The sequence below is a fragment of the Mandrillus leucophaeus genome, unplaced genomic scaffold (genome assembly GCF_000951045.1).
Source record: "Mandrillus leucophaeus isolate KB7577 unplaced genomic scaffold, Mleu.le_1.0 Scaffold271, whole genome shotgun sequence".
Classification (NCBI taxonomy): domain Eukaryota; kingdom Metazoa; phylum Chordata; class Mammalia; order Primates; family Cercopithecidae; genus Mandrillus; species Mandrillus leucophaeus.
In genome coordinates, this window is record NW_012102821.1 from 1,588,269 (window position 1) to 1,598,478 (window position 10,210).

Genomic DNA, 10,210 nt, shown 5'->3' on the forward strand with positions numbered 1-10,210 from the left:
GATGTCACTGTAATTTAAATGGTATTAGATCAAGAAGGACGAGTTCGGGGAGGGAGAGAAGTTGACTAGGAGATTCTTGCCTGCCCTCCTCTCTTCTCCAAAGCTCCAACAAAGGCCTTTCATCAGGGTTTGGAAGGTCATTGGACAGACAACTGTCTGAAGAGCAGTTTCACAGAGAAAGCCAGGAGCAAGCTGGGCAGGCTTAACTGCAGACTGACAGCCTTCCCTTAGCATGGACAGGAAACCAAGAAATTACGATTTAAAAAATAGAGAAAGAAAATCAACATATGCTTGAATTATGAATTATTACTGTAGAAACTATGAATTAACCTAAATATCATACTAAATACTTCACAACTCGTATGCTCCTTTTTTTTTTTTTTTTTTTTTTTTTTTTGAGACAGAGTTTTGCTCTTGTGGCCCAGGCTGGAGTGCAATGGTGCAATCTCAGCTCACTGCAACCTCCGCCTCCTGGGTTCAAACCATTCTCCTGCCTCAGCCTCCCCAATAGCTGGGATTACAGGCATGCACCACCCCACCCAGCTAATTTTGCATTTTTAGTAGAGACAGGGTTTCACCATGTTGGTCAGGCTGGTCTCGAGCTCCTGAGATCGGGTGATCTGCCTGCCTCGGCCTCCCAAAGTGCTGGGATGAGAGGCATGAGCCATCGCGCCTGGCCCTCCCTCTTTTTTAGCAAAGGTAAGTTTGAGATTTAGGAAGTTGTGTATAGAGTGTCAGCATGTGCTTGTGTGTGTGTGTGTGTGTGCATGTGTGCCCTACATGTGTGTGAAATACCTCTCTTGGATACAGGTGATCACAGAACCTCCACTTTCTTCTTTTTACTTTGGCTTAGATGGCATACCAGAGATCCATGAGCTCTCCTATTGTTGGCATTCTGGAGAAATCTTTAGAGTGGACGTTCCTTAAAGTGATCTTTCTAGCTCAGTATTCTTATCCACAGAACAGGGCACAGCTGGCCACCTTTACGACATTTAACAGTCATTTAGCAATGAACGTGGGCAGCAGGCAGAGCAGACAGCGTGTGTTGATGGCTGAATCCCCTGTGGCCATTACCTGTAGTGGTTTAATTGAAGTTTGTCAAAATAGTCATCCACATCATTACTTTATAAAGCTTAGCTTGGGATCAAGAAAATAGATGTAGTGTTAAAAATAAAAAATGGGAAATCCACTTTCCCCAAGTCCTGGTCAGTGCTGAAATGCAGACAGTGAGTGTCTGTGGCTAGTTAGAAGCTGCTCCCACAGGAGCTGTCCCAGTGGAAATAGGCAACGCCCACGTGAAAAAATGCTTATTCCCTCTGAGTTCTCGACACACAGTGTACTGCTCACTTTTTTTTTACCCACTGGAAACTGACATGGCCCGGCTCTCCAGACACTCAGCACATGCAGCTCAGACCACAGCGGCTGCTCTGCCATCTAAACATCCCCCTGGGTTGCACTGGATATTTTTCTATCAAAACATCTCTCTGTAAAAAAAAAACACTCATCACCTGAGAAGATGTGCATCTCTTATTTTTCCAGAAAATAGCTTCGTTGCTTTCTTTCCCTGATAATCCTCTGAGAACAAAGGGGTAATAAAAATGCACTCAAGATGAATATGAAGACAATTACTCTCAATTTCCCAAGATCCCATCTGGGCTAAGTTAGTTGGGAGTAGATCTTAGAGAGAACACCGCAGTGCTGCTCCAGGTAGTGGCTGGCGGCTGCTCTCCTTCCTCCCTGCTGTAGGAGAGGGGTCCTGGTCTGTTCTCTGCTCTTCACAGCCTCAAGAAAACTGCAGGTCTCTTTTAGGACATTGCCTTCCCGTCTGCCCTTGCCAAAGCTCTCATTTTACAGGGTGGAGCCAGAAGGCACTTTTCATGGCATCGATAACTTACACACATGGCAGGATCTTAATTTCATGGCAGAGTCCTCTAGGGCCAGTTCCCGGCACACCTGCCCTCAGTGGCTATTGAGCTTGCTGAGTTCCTGAAGACTTTTTAGTTGGTCTTGTTTCAGTAAAATTGCCACTGCCAAGAGTAACTATCCAGTTACACAAAGGAAATCATGGGAGGAACATAATATTTCTCAAGCCCCTCCAGAGTCCATTTTCTTTTCTACCCCGTAGTACACCTCTAGAGGATGCATTCCAAACCCTTGATAACACCTTCAGATTTGAGAGCTCTTTACTGTTAACAAAGAATCTCCATGCACTTCTTCTCATCAGGCTTCTGGTGAAGGTCAGAGCGCTGTCACTCCCACCATGCAGATACTGGTACTGAGGCTTAGTGAGAGTGTGTGATTTGCTGAAGGTCTCGAGGCAGAGCCAATACCTCAACTCAGACAATGGACTGAAACCCAGGTGTTTTGTTTCCAACATACCAGTTTGCCTCATGCTAGTAAATGCACCATCATAAGTAAAACATTGCCTGATAAGTCTTCACTCTCCCAATATTAATCTCTGTCTCTCTACTGTCTGTCCTAAATGTCAATATTGTAGGAATATTTGTGGAAAGGCCAGAGGCACCAGCTGGTTCACTCTCCCTCACTTTATGCAGAAACTCTCTTCTTACTTAATAGTCAAGAAACTCTTCTCATGTGTTTCTAAACAACTTAAGGCAATAAAAAATGGATTGTCCTCATACACTGAAGCTGATGGAGTACAACGACCAGGTCCTGTGTCTTAACATTAGACTCTGAAGCCACAGCCAACCCTCAACCTTCCAAAAGAGGCTCAGGCTTTGGGGAACAGCATCTCATGTGTGAGAGGGTTGCCCAGCTAGCTTCTCTTGAGTGTTGGACTCTCCCAACTTTCCCAGAACATCCATTTTACTGGAGGCCACTCCCTTCCTTTGGAGACACCTCCCTGACTCTTTTCCATGAAGCTTGAGAAATAACCCTTTGTGCTGGTCACGTACAACGACAACAAAAATCCCTACAAAATTTGTTCAAAGGACACATCTATGGAATATAGCACTTTTGAATTGTTCAGTAGTAAGTGATTTTATGGAGAAATAAATGAATGGATATTTTAATGGAAAGAAAAGCATGGAGACATTTTATTTGCTAATGTTTTCTTCTTTGCTCCACTGCAAAGACAGACACTTGATCAATATACATATTTTTTTTAACTAAAAGTTTCCAGACCTGTTGAGCGGATTCACCTTTGAGAAAATAATCCAATTTTTACTTCATTAAAAAAGCCAGTTACATAAACCATACTTCTCTCCCTGACCTTTATTTACAGTAAACTATATTCATAAAATTCCCCTCCAGGTCATCAGTCCAAATTGGCGCACACTAAACTGAAGTAAGCAAGTTTTAAGACGGAAAAAGTATTGCTCAAAAGGTGAGCTAGGGAAGAAATGGAAATTACTTAAGGAAAAATCATAAATGAGCCAAAGTGACCACAGGCAATAGCAACTCTTGAGATCTTCAATTTTGTTCAGTGTTTAGAAAGAAAACGAGACTGTTTTTATGGTACCTTGCTTCACCCCCAAATAAGCCCAAACAAGCTTTTTAAGTGCATTACAGCAAAAATCTTCTCTTAAAACTATCTGCTTTACTGTTCAGTGTAAGAAATTACAGAGCAAGGTATCCTTAAACAGAGAAAGAAAAGACAATATAGGAGGCAGAGGGGAGGATAAGATGGAGAATAAACTAGAGACAGAAGAGAATCCCGTAAGTAGCTCATTGGCCTTTTTATTGCTTCATCTTGACTGTATTCAATCACCAAATGCCGGGTGAAAGCATTTGTTGCCTAAAAAGGTATTCAGTATAGTGATTCAGCGGACAGGTTCTGTATTTTATTCATTTTGTACTCTGATGCAAAATTATAAGAAATCCTGTTTTCCTCAACTCTTAAGAACCTGAGATCTCAAAGGACAGAGATTATTTTTCTAGACTGATTAATCATAATTAGATCCTTTGCCATGACCTTGTGGTGTTGCAAGATGCGATACGGACTTCTCAACCAGTACAAAAAGATAATGTCTTCAACATCTGTTAGTTCTAAAATGCATTTTTCTGTGTTTTTAATCTTTCAACTTAGCAATCTGCATGCAGGAAAGATACTGTTGAAATATTTAGTTAAATGGAAGATCTGAAAATGAAAGTACTCAATCTGGATAAGGAAGAATTGGGTTCAGAATAAGTTGGTAGTGTGCCAGTCACTGGGGATAAGGGGGTCCCTGATTTGTAGTTTGGTCCATTTCCGTGGGACACATATGCCAACCACGGATGGTGTCACGTTACTAACATGACATCACTAAATGCAGAGTGGGATGGGATGTGCAGAATCATGTCATTGTACTGCATTTCCACCATGCTTGCAATAGATGTGAGTAATCTCAAGAGCAGAGATAGGAAGTGATAACTTTGTAGTATTGATTACCTTTGTTTTTAAACAAAATGTATTTAATTATAAGTTTATGCAAATTAAATTCTAATAATGGCTGTGTTTAACACTGGGCTCATGATTCCAACACATTAATAAGCACTCTTATGAGTCGCTAAGCTGGCTGCAGTCATCGCTTATTACAGAGTACATGTAGAAAACAAACAAAGCACACATTGTAGCTTAATACTCCGGAAGCTGTACCTGCAAGGATCTGAAAATATGCTGCCTTTGAGAGTCAGTTGCCCTGACTTCTACCAAGTGTCCATCTTTGGCAACTGCGTTGAGTTGTTGTAAGATACAAAGATGAGTCAGCACTGGTCCCCATGCTCAGGGAGCTCACGATGCAGAGGACCGGCCTGTGCCAGGGCAGACATGAGTAGGCGCCACAGAACAGGGGCGTACATGCCCAGCAAGGACTCTATCTTGACAGGTGGAACCAAGAGGAAGCATTGGAGCTAGTCTTTAAAACAAGCACTAAATGAGTGATTTCAGGCAGAGAAAAGGCAAGAAGGTGCAAGTAGATATGTACTTTTTCCATTTTTTTTTCAAACAAGGAAACTGTGGTGAAAATCATATTTAGGATATAAATGTTTCAGTACCTCCTAGCTGAGTTGGTCGTTGCATTACCCTCTCTTTCCTCTGTAAAAGTGTATCTAATGAGGTCACATGCCTAGCACAGTGCCCGGCACACTGGATGAATTCACAGTGCCTGACACACTGGATGAAGAGGAGGAAGAGGAGGAGATGATGACTTGTGAGGAGCTGATTGCTAAATCTGATTTCTCTCTTTCAAAAAGAAATGTTCGGGTGCTGTTTATGATTATGTGGTGAGGGGTGGTGGGAGAAGGCACAGTGGAGCTACTTTGAGGTCTCAAGCTGGTCAAAATGTGAGGACTTCAAAATGTTCACCTTCAGCTATCTGTATTTGAAAGACTTCCCATCCTGTCACATTTCCAACCTGGTTTGGATTTCCCAAAACTTTCTTTACAGGCACAAGCAAAAATTTGGGCACAATTTTTTTTTTCATAAGTGATTGTTTAATATCCACATGTGTTTTCCTAGATGGTTTGGAAGATCTCCTGGGGTTTCTTTGAGCTCTTTTCCAATGAGACATTAAGTTACTTCCAGGTGTTCAGTGATAGTCAGAGAGTAGAATAACATTAGCACCTTACAGTATGGCTTATGGGCTTGTATTTTAACTCATTCTCTCTGCCAATACTACATGCTTTCCCACTTTGTCACTTGGGTACAGTTACTTGTACCTCAATGCAACTGTTTGTTTCCAATAGCACAGACTCAAATTCTTAATCATAGTGATTTTTTTTTTTTTACAAATAGTGCTGGTGCTGGTCCTTTAACAAGGACCAGCTAGATTAGATAAAGATGGTTGGACAGAATTTAGCACTGAAATTCCCTGGGAAGCAAACATGATGATCTGGAAATACAAAGTCAAACAGAAATAAACTTTGTATATTTCTAAATATAGTTTTCACTTGTATATGAGAGGTAAACACTTATTTTAAAATACATGATTGATTATAAAAGCTTTACTCTGATATAAAAGGTAGAATGTGGAGTAAATTACCTCAGTGTCAGGTACATTTGTCTAATTAGTTAGTACATTTCAGTTAACGCTGTTCAGTATTTTTGTTGAAACTGTCTGTCAATTCTAGGCATTATCGAATAACCAATTCTTCAGTTACAACATCCAGAGGAGCTATAGGAATGAGATGAGAGGCAGTGAACATTTATGTCTGGACAGAAAGAAATTGGCAAGAGAAACGCTAGATAGGAGGTAATGTATAGCAATGGAAAAGACAGCCACCCGGCAACCAGGCCCCAAATTTTGGAATATAAAGCAGGAGATATTTAAACACAGGAAAGTATAGACAATACAGAGAGAGAGAGAGAAACTGAAAAGTTGTGAAACACCAAAGAAACATACACTTGCCTCAAATATTTGTCTCTCTCTATGCTGTCCAATATGATAGCTACTAGCCATATGTGGCTATTTAAATTTAAATAAATTAAAATAAAATCAATTAACATTCAGTTTTTTAGCCACACTTGCTACACCTCAAGGGCTCAATAACCACATATGGCTAGTGGCTATTATACTGGGCAGTGCAGATACTTCTAAGTGTTAGAATACTTCCAAGGCCGGGCGCGGTGGCTCAAGCCTGTAATCCCAGCACTTTGGGAGGCCGAGACGGGCAGATCATGAGGTCAGGAGATCGAGACCATCCTGACTAACACAGTGAAACCCCGTCTCTACTAAAAAAAAATACAAAATCTAGCCGGGCGAGGTGGCGGGCACCTGTAGTCCCAGCTACTCGGGAGGCTGAGGCAGGAGAATGGCATAAACCCAGGAGGCGGAGCTTGCAGTGAGCTAAGATCCGGCCACTGCACTCCAGCCTGGGCGATGGAGCGAAACTCCATCTCAAAAAAAAAAAAAAAAAAAAGAATACTTCCAACATTTGAAAAATAATGAACAGAGAAGATAGATAGCATCGGACTCTATTCATAACTAAAATGTTCATATAAAAATAAAATTAGCACACATATAGTGAACAGCTAATGTGCAAATGTCTGCTGCTGACTTGGTGGAGGGGGTTGTGGTGTTGGCTGAGACTTTGGGGCATTGCTTCATGGTGTTGCACTTAAGTAATCACAGAGGTCTATATTTCTGAGCAATGGCAAAATCCGCTTTCAGTTAAGAGTGCAACACGGAAGGAACTCTCCTTGTCTTACCTCAAGTACAAGGGAAATTTATCCTGCAAAACCTTCTCCAAGAAAGGGAGCTCCAACCTCACACAGGCTCCTTTCCCTACTAATGAATCAATAAGATTCAGTACTCAAGGAACTAAGAATCAAGATCTAGCAGAAAAGACCTAAGCTTGAATCACAAATTGAGCATCCTATCATATATGGCAAAATATAGGAGCAGTCAAGAACTAGCAGAAGAAGATCCAGGGAACCAAGACAGGCATGAGTTGCCAGGAGAAGGAAGCTGGTCTCTAGTACAAAGAGTGCATCCTTTAGTTAAGCGGAAGTTTACATACTGAACGGTACATAGCTATTTCCAGCTGTGGGTTCAGCTATTCTACACCAGAGCTTCTCAACATGGGTTGCCCATCATCATCAACTCAGGAATTTTAAACATCCTATGTCCTTGCCACACCCTCGCCCAGCCCATTTACATCAGCACCCTAAAGGCAGCCCAGGCTTCAGTCTTCTTTTAAACTCCACAGATAATTGCAACATGCAGCCATGGTTAAGAAGGTAGATCTGTGTTTAGTGTCATGCAAAGATTTCTAGATATTTTAGGGAAAAAAGCAAACCAGAGACTTAAGTTTTCTAGTTGGACGTGTAGAGCTTAGAAATCTTCATGCCCATCCTCACAAGAACAACAATAACAAAAAATGGTCAACAAACTAAAAAGAACTCTTTTTAAATCCATCGGAGAAGTGAGGTCACTGGGTAACCCACGACCCAAAACCTAGACAGACAGAGAGATACAGAAGCACGGCTTACAGATAGCAGAAGCAGCTGCTGCAGCCAGCATCTGGTAGAAACAATTCAAAGGTAAGTGGCCAATTGCTGGAGACTGAGTGTGAACTGGCTTAAAAACTCCAGGACCTCAGTCTTAGGGGAGCTCCTATACTTTGGGAGCTCTACCTCCAGGAGCCCCACCAGATTCTCATGGTAAAGATCTAAAGTTCAAAGAAAAACCTTTTCCTGCTTCCAGCAGTGGGAGGGGAAAAGGTACGATTCTGAAATACAACTGGAGCATGCAATTCTCCCTAACCAAGGCCTGACATCAAGGGACACTTACTTTACTGGAGCCCAACTAATGGAGGTCCCACCAGAGGCGGGCCAACCTGGCTCCTTATCTATGGGGAATGTGAATGGCTGCTGAGAAAAAGGGAGCAGCCTGAGATGAAGCCACACTTCTCACTTGAATGCCTGTGACTGGGTGGATAACAGGCCATTGAGCAGATAAAGCTTCCTGGAGCAGGCAGGGCTTACTCAATGGAATCAATTGCAAAAGGAATCTCAAAGACAATAAATGGATCAGGCTCTTAGGTGCCAGTGACACTTTAGACTTGGATGAGCGAGTAAAGGTTTTGGAGGAGGTAGGGTCCGACCTTGATTGTGAATCTTATTTTATCCTACAATCCAACCCTTTCTTTCCAGATGAGAAAACAGTGACCTGGAGACAGTTATTTCACCAACAGTAAGTGGTCAACCTGGACAGGCCTATTGAATTCTGGCCCAGCCCTCTCTCTCTGACAGCAGTGTGAGGAATGCAGGGATGGGCATGTCACATAGGTGGAAGTGCTGAGGAAGGCCCAGGGCAGAAGACTCTGAGATGTGACTGAGATGGATGATAGGGGAGGGAAGTACAGGAGACAGTGCTCAGATTTCTCCCGGAGGACATGAGAAAGGACTGCCGATATTTTTTCTTGGATCTTACACATAAAAGAGCAGCCAAAATGTGATAAGAAATTTATTTCATCATTTACATGGATTAGTTCATGAGCTACAGACCAGGGGTTACGTTTTCTACCAGAAGAGCCTCCCACTGACTCTTTTATTGGGCAGGCTTCATCTCTTTTCAAAAATAAAACCATAGGCAGCCTGTGCTGCTAGTTTTATAGTGGCTTCACAGGGCAGTAAGAGATGGACTGACTCTGCTTCTTTTTTTGTTGGTTGTTTCTTTATTGTAATGGCAATTGCCTCAAGGATATCACACAAGCTCTGGCCTCTAAATCATGAGCTTCTTACCAATCCACTAGAAACTTCCACCAATTATGAATGAATGAGAAAATATATAGGGAAATACCAAAATACATGCCTATATCTCTATCTGTATATTATGTCTAAAGACAAAAAAAATAAGCACCAACTTTGCCCACCACCAACTGAAGGTGATGTTGCTCACTTGTGCAGTATCACTTTGAACTATGCCTTTCGTTCCTAAGCAGAAAAACTTCTACATTGAATATTCAGTAAATAGTTGCAGAAAAATTATTTCACTCTCTTATTTTTTCCTCTCCACTTATAAACAGAGAACTAGAGTCCTAAGTGTCTTGATTTTCAATTTTTATTTTCTAATGTATTACAACCTGTTTCATTGCATTTTTTTCCAGACATTAACTCTTTCCACCTCTTGTTGATCTTTACTGGGCAGCAGGTGTCTAGGATCCAGGCCCTTACACTCCCTGGGCCTGTGTCATGGTCTAGCACTGGCCACCCACATGTGGAAGGCTTAGCCCCTGATCTCTGCATGGCAGCTGCTACCATGCTCCATTCATTTCTCCTCAGAGGTCACAACCTCAGAGGCTTTCAAATTCAAGCTATCATAATTACCATATCCTGTTTATTCTGAGCATTCACCCTGCTTTCCTTTTCTTCAAAGAACTTGTCATTACTTAAAAACACAACATATGTGTTTATTGAATCACTGTGATTTTCTCCACTAGAATATACATCCCAAGAGAATGTAAACTTCATCAGTTTCGTTCACCGCTGTATTCCCATACCCTAAAAGAGTACCTAGCATATGGCAAACACTCCATAAATATTTAAAAGAACTAAGGAATGCTCAAGGGAAACCTTTCATTAGGCAAAGAGTTCTTTTAGTATGCTAGTAATCAACCTTTATCATGCCCATTAGAAGTGAGTCAGTTGAAGTTGTGGTGTCTTTTGTCAGGAAAGACACTAATTGGTTAACTCATCAGAATAAAGACAAGAAGCTGCTGCCAATGAAGACTTAACAGACACTAATTGGTTAACTCATCAGAATAAAGA